Below are 7632 nucleotides of genomic sequence, written 5' to 3'. Positions count from 1 at the left end.
CTGTTTAGTGTTTGACCCATATCTGGAATTCTAAAAATCCAAATGAACTCCATTTTTTTCTTGGAAAGTTGAGACAAGCTAAAGAGTTGAATGTTGTTCTAAGCTTGAATGAACAAGTTGATGAAGATAATGATAGCAGTGTTATCACTGTAGAAGATTGTGATGGAGCTAATGACGAGCGATAAGTCAAGAGTTGGTCACCTACTCGTCAATTAGAGGGCCAAACTTAAAAGTGGAACATTGTTCGGTAATTGGATCATATCTAGAGCTATAGATCTCATATTTAGGTCTGCTTTATATGGATGGAAAGCTAAGACATAGGTCTAAAAACTTTCATAAAAAAGTCAAACTTAATTCTGCTGTTTGGAAGTCCAAATCTTAGCAACAATATAGAAGTCCAAATTTATCTTGCAACCCAGACATTGTTCAGTGTTTAGCCTATATTTTGAGTTTTGGAAGTTCATATGACCTCAAATTTGTTTTTCTAGAAAACTGAGACAATTTCCTAGAACTTTCATATGGAAGTCTGGTTCAAATTCTAACATTATCAATGATGTTTTATTTATAAAAAAAGATAAGAATTGTCATCAAGTCAAGATGTGGTCACCCACTCATCAATTAGTCATCAAATCAATATTCTCCAATTTTGGCATATAAAAAGAGGCATTTGTCATGCATTTAGGCATCTTAGTTTGCCGATCAAGATCATACTCTCACTTTTTCTCTTTGTATTTTTGTAATGCTTAAGTTTTGCTTTCATTAATATCTTGTTTATGCCTTTCATTTCCTTTCCTTTACATAGTATGACAATGTATCGTTAACATTCCTTACTATTTTATATGCCTAAATGCATGACTTTCCTTTACATAGAATGTTCCTTTACATAGTTAAAACTTCACAGTGAAATGTATCTTTAACTATGTATCTTTAACTATGTAAAGGAAAGTGAAGTTTTAACTATGTAAAGGAACATTCTATGTAAAGGACCCAAACTTAGTTGTTGTTAAAGAAAAGTGAAGTTTTACAAGGGGTATGTAAAGGAAAGTGAAGTTTTACAAGGGGTATGTTGTTAATGGGTACATGTTTCATACTGAAAGATATGGACAGGGTAGAAAGACATATGGTAGTGAGGTTTGTGTCAAGAGATCGACCTCTAGTGAGTATAAAATTGATTATTATGAGATATTAGAAGAAGTAATTGAACTGCAATATCATAACAAGCATAATAAAGTCTTTTTATTCAAATATTATTAGTATGACACTATTAATAGATGAATCAGAGTAGATCCCTATCATGTTTTGGTCGAAATTAACTCAAAAGCTAGACTCTATAACATTAACAATGTCTTTGTTTTCGCCAAGCAATGCCAACAAATTTATTACATATAGGCTCCTTCATTTAGAAAGGATCATTCAAGAGTTGATTGGTTATTCATATTGAAAACCAAAACCAAGGGTCTTGTCAAGATTTTTCAGGATAAGAATGATAACTCAAATATCAGAGATGATGTCTTTCAAGTAAGTGAGTTGATTAAATTTTCATGTCTTTGATAATATTTTTATTGATGTTGATGCTAAAGAGTTGAATGTTGTTCTAAGCTTGAATGAACAAGTTGATGAAGATAGCAGTGTTATCACTATAGAAGATTGTGATGGAGCTAATGACGAGTCAATTGAAGAAGAAAAGGACAATTCTGACTAACTATCAAAATATGAAAGTGTAATGATCGTGTCATAATGCAATAAACTATAATGTAATAGTTATTGATGAAATTCTTAACAAATAAGTATTTATTTTATAATTGTTATGTGAACTAGTATTATTATATTAAGCGTACAACTTTCAATTTAAGTATTTATAGGATGGATAAATAAACAATACAAATATAATTTATCATTCATTGTGCAAAACACTAATGGAAACACCAATAATTTATGTTCGTTAATGTATTCTTGAGGCAAAGGGAACTATTGCCCTTGTAATGACACTGTTTACAATCAATAACACTAAAGGAAACACCAACGGTTTGCATCCATCAATGCATTCTAAAGGCGAAGGGTATTGTTCTCCTCCCCCTAACACTGTTTACAGTCAACAACACTAAGGGAAACACTGACGGTTTATGTCCATCAGTGTATTCTAGAGATGAAGGAAATTGTTCCGCTCCCATTGGCACTCTTCATAAATAACAACACTAAGGCAAATACCTTTGAAACCATTGATGGAAATGCTAACGGATCATGTCCGTTGGTGTATTCTAGAGGCGAAGAAAATTGTTCCTCTTCTTATGTTGGTGATGAGAATTAAAGTGCACCAAGTAAGTGTTAGGTTCCCAAGGAAATTACTGATGGCTACGAATTCCAATGCCTTGTTAATTAATTCATCTTTGACTGTGCTCTATTTTATTTTTTACTAACAGAATCAAGGATGGACTACCAAAAATCTAGAGGGTTTTTTGAGAATTTTAGTGTGAAATGAAAATTTCAAAGTAAATTTACCGAGAGAATCACCAATGGATTAATTAAAAATAATATTATTTAATGTTGTGTTGGTGATTTCGTTGGTAAAAAAAAAAACAATATAAAACCCAACAAAGACACTAGAAGTTTATTTTTTTCTCTCATTTTTGCAATCCTCTCTTCACTCTCTACTAATCCTCTCCTCACTCAAATCCTCTCTTCTCTTGTAGTATCAAGTAGTAGAACTTAATGTCTTTACTATCAACATGATTAAAAGGTATGTGTGGTGCATTTTTTGACTTATTTTCTTTTTCTTTTTCTATTTTCTTCGGTTTATTAACAATGTGTTTTTTTTTGTTTTTTATCACATGTAGATAAACTCTAAATTTTTTGACTTATTTCTTTTTTTTTCTATTTTCTTCAGTTTATTAACAATGTGTTTTTTTTTTTGTTTTTTTATCACATGTAGATAAACTCTAAATTTAAGCACACCATTAAAGTAAACATTTTTCATTCGTAAAGCTTATATTTGTTTTTGTTTTTTTATTATCTACATTTCAATAATGTTTTATTGTGTTTGTTGAATTTAATTGTTATTGTTAAATTTATGGTATAAATGTTAATTAAATTTGTAGGATCAAAATGTTTTTTTCTATTTTATTGTCTACATTGCAATAATGTTTTATTGTTTTGTTGAATTTTAATTGTTATTATCAAATTTGTAATATAAATGTTAATTGAATATGTAGGATTTTGTTTTTTTAATTCTTGTCAATTTAGGATTACAAAAATTATAACGTTGAAAATGAGATGAAATTAAATTATCCAAAATTATTGGTAGAAATAAATTAAAATCAACTGATTTGTATATATATTTTGTATATTTGTAAGATTAAAAATTCTAGGTAGTTTCTACTATAGGGCAGGTGTTGTTAATTTTTATAAAAAAAAAAATCAAAATTGATCATGTAAATATCCATCAATTTATGTAGAAGTATAGAGAAAAATCAATTGTATGTCATGAGCACATGATCTCAACTAGCTCTTCTAGTAGCAATGAAGACAACGTGTCATTGAGTGCCGACCAAAAAGAGACACCTGCATTGACTCACAATGCTTCCTCTTTTAGTGTTGTTCCACAACTAGAGATAATGTCCCTTCACAATAGGTTTCATTCACCTGTAAGTATAAGGTGTATTGGAAGGATGATCTTTTAATGTAGTTTTGTTTTGTTTTGAGTTGGTTTATGTTTAACAATTTATAAACAACTAATCTTTCATTAATGTTATCGATTTTCATGTTCACATATATTGAGGTCGTCTGAGTAATAACATTGATATTTAAATCATCTATGGAGATTTTATTGTTTCAATAGAGTCGGGTTTCCAAACATCTTGATTGAAAATCTTATGTCGATGCATGGTTTACAAGATATAACATCCTGATTGGAAACCTCATGTCAATGCATGATTTACAAGATTTAAGGTTAGTGTTAACTTAAAATTTTAACTCATTTAGATTATTGATTTATTTTTCATAAATTGTTAATGCACAAATAAATTTGAATGGGATATAAAAAATGGCAATGTTGTGAAAAGGGTTAGAGAGAATCACACTCAACGAAAATAATAGGATAATTATTTTTTATTTTACATAGTAAAATTTCATTTTTCATTAACTCATATAGAATATATTTGTATCATATAAGTTGCATGATTTTTAGGATGAGGCAAAAAAAAAACTAAAAAATATGCCATAGAAAACATTTTGTCAGGCTAGAATGACATGGTAGTTTGGAAGGGTTTTAAGGCACCATACATCCTGAAGGATATATAAGTGGAATATATTCAACACGTGACGTCCAAGTATTTCACATGACACTTGCAATTATGTGCAAGGAACTAGAGCTAGGAAATTCATAACTCGGTTACTATGCACATCGACAACGTCGTTCCTTTCATTTCGCATGTGAAATGAATGGTAAAATTAATTTTAATACATCTATCTTTAATTAATTTGTTGTTATTTATAAGATATTTAACTTGCAACTTTTTTTTCTTATAGGCTACGACTCTTGGATATGAACTGAGCCTATTGGATCTTTAGTGGAGACACACATATGAAGTGAGGACCGCCAAAAAATAGCAATAGTTATCGACAACCACTCTCAACACTTTGTGGTATGTTTGTTCAATTATTTTTTTCATAAATTATTATTTTCCTGAATTGAATTTTATAATTTTAGTTTTTATTTCTAGGAGATATATAATAGTTGGTTCAATGAGAGATACAGAGAACATCATTTGACCCCCCTAAATTTCAATCTGGATTTTGTAGATGAAGGCAGAATCATCTAGTAGACCCGATAAAAATCGCGTGTATGGACTCTCCAACACTACAATCGAGAACTTATAGATGACTTATAGTGTCTCAATTGTTAGAAGTTCACAATTAGTATCGAGCACCCAGTCTCAAGAGTTCATGGCCTTGCAATAACATATGATCTATCTCACCAAAAAATATGAGCAACTCTCGACAAATTGTGAACAACTCCACTAAATGATCATGGATATACAACACATTTCATCAAAAATCTATAACATTCTTCTCAAAAAAAATTTGATAAAAAATTTTAGTTTTAAAAGCAGTAAAAAATAGATTATGATAAAAGCATTGTTTATAAATGTTCATGGCCAATGTGAAATTAAGAATGGACAATAATGGGAGCCATTAAGACTAATACATTTATGTTATTTCCATTATGAAAGGAATTAATTATTCTCATAAGTTAATATATAAGAGATTCTTGGAACTAATAGGTAGGTGCTTCTCAGATGGCATGTACATTGAAATGACCCACATGATAACTCTATATGTATGGATCACTTATGTTTATAGAAAGGTTCACATGATAATTGTATTACATATCCTTAAACTTGAGATCATTAAGTTATCTTATATAAAAAATGTTATACTTTGATCCTAACTACACGTTGTCTTAATAAATGATAACACATGGATAGATAGATGATATAATATGAACTATATTAAGGTATTTTAGTGTTTAAGAGAGAATTCAACACCCTAAGTGAATTAGAAAAAAATATCCTATATGTTTTTAAATAATATTGGTTGTGAAATCCTTATGTAAGGTAGAATGAGATTTGAAAAAAATTTCAAATTTTATTCAAACGATAAATGACTTAAGAACAAACATCATTTGACATAACATATACACTCAATTCTATAATGTTTAAATCAAAATATTTTTTTATAAAGAAATAATAATTATAATGAGAAAATGATCACTGAAAGGTTAAGTAAACCACTTATGAGTTCTATGATATTTAAGGGATTATAACACATTGCTAAACAGTGCATTTGATTTTCAAATATAAATCAATTCATTGTTGAATTGATAATAAAATAAATTATTTATTTTATTAATCTTATTTAGTTTAGAATTGTGATTTATATTTAGGTTAGCATATTAAGAACCTAATGAGTCAAACATATTAAGAATATTTGATTATAAATTAAAATGAGATGATCAATCAAGTATAACTTGACTATAAATAAATAATTAAAATGTAATCCATACATGAGATTATAATTATAGACCTAGAAAAATTAAGTTGAGATTTGATTGCATAAATTTCTTAAACTAACATGAAATAGTATATGTAATATTATTCAATGAGCAAATTGATATTTCCTTTTCATTTATAGAGTTATTAGATTTTTTCTTATAAATATAATATTATACCTTATATTTTATGAGTGAGAGGTTATGTTATAGAACATACGTTAAGAGAAACATTGGTAACATAAAAAAGAGATATAACTTAAAGACATAATAATCCCTCTCTTCTAAAAATATTTTAAAGTATTTCTCATTAATGGTTCGCATAACTTACTGTTACAAGTCGGATACTTAGATGATTTATGATTTGTAATAACTTAGCCTTGAAGAAGTTAATCAAACCTCCAAAATAAAATTTGATCTTTAGACGATCTTCACCCAAACCTTAAATGAGTCTATATAGACTAACATGATCCTTGAGACACTTAGAAAGAAAAAAATATCATTTTAATTGCATTTAAAAGTTCTGAGAAACCTAATAGTTTCATCATACTAATTGCATTTATTAACAATTAACACTAACATCGAAATTAATCTTCCAAAATAACTGTTACTTAATAGATATTCCTCTTTGATTAATACTAAATTTTCTCTTAAGAAATACATCGACACAAATATCTTACAACATAACTCATTACCAGATTTAAAAGTTTTACCGATGGAAATTATTGTCAATATTTACACTAGCACTTAGTCGGTATGTAAGTTAATCAAACCATATAAACAATCCATCAGAAAAACTCTTGTCAGTAATTTATGGTCTGTTAATAAATCCGTTGGTAATAAATATACAGATGGATTTACTGATAAAAAAATACACCAAAAAAATATTTACTTGAATTATTTTATCGGTATCTCTATCAGTAAATTTAACATGTTACTAACAGGAAAACTCTTTATAATGTCATCAGTTTTTTTATTTGTCCATCGATATATCTACTGGTAAATATAACATATTACTGATAGAATATCAACAGTAATTCTGTTGGTAAGTTAACAGTAACAATGATATTTGCAGCAATTCTTTTCTAACTCTTTCTTAAATATATTAATGGAGTTGTTCTATCGGTAACTCCGTCAGTAATATTTTAAAAATATTTTTTAAATTTTAAATATACCAATGGAGTTGTTCCATCGGTAACTCTGTCAGTAATATTTTAAAAATATTTTTTAAAAAATATATATTGAATGAAAGTAGAAAAATAAGTAAAAGAAATTAATTTGAATGGAAGTAGAAAAATAAGTAAAAGAAATTAATAATATTTATCACAAATTTAAAAATATTTTATGAACATCTAATGTTTATTTTTTAATTGATTTCAGCTTTGAATATAAAAAACCTGCCCATTATTCTTTCTAATTTAGGATTAAAAAAACCTTTCAATGTTGGTGATTTTATTAACTGTAATTTAACATCCTACATGGCAAAATCTTTAACATTTTTTAACAAATGATTTCACTAGACTTAATTGAAACAATTGTTAACTCTTTAGGTAACCTTTTCATTCATTTTCATTATATAAAAGGAG

Source organism: Populus euphratica, unplaced genomic scaffold (assembly GCF_000495115.2).
Source record: "Populus euphratica unplaced genomic scaffold, PopEup_1.0 scaffold163.1, whole genome shotgun sequence".
Lineage (NCBI taxonomy): Eukaryota > Viridiplantae > Streptophyta > Magnoliopsida > Malpighiales > Salicaceae > Populus > Populus euphratica.
This window is presented reverse-complemented; position numbering follows the sequence as displayed.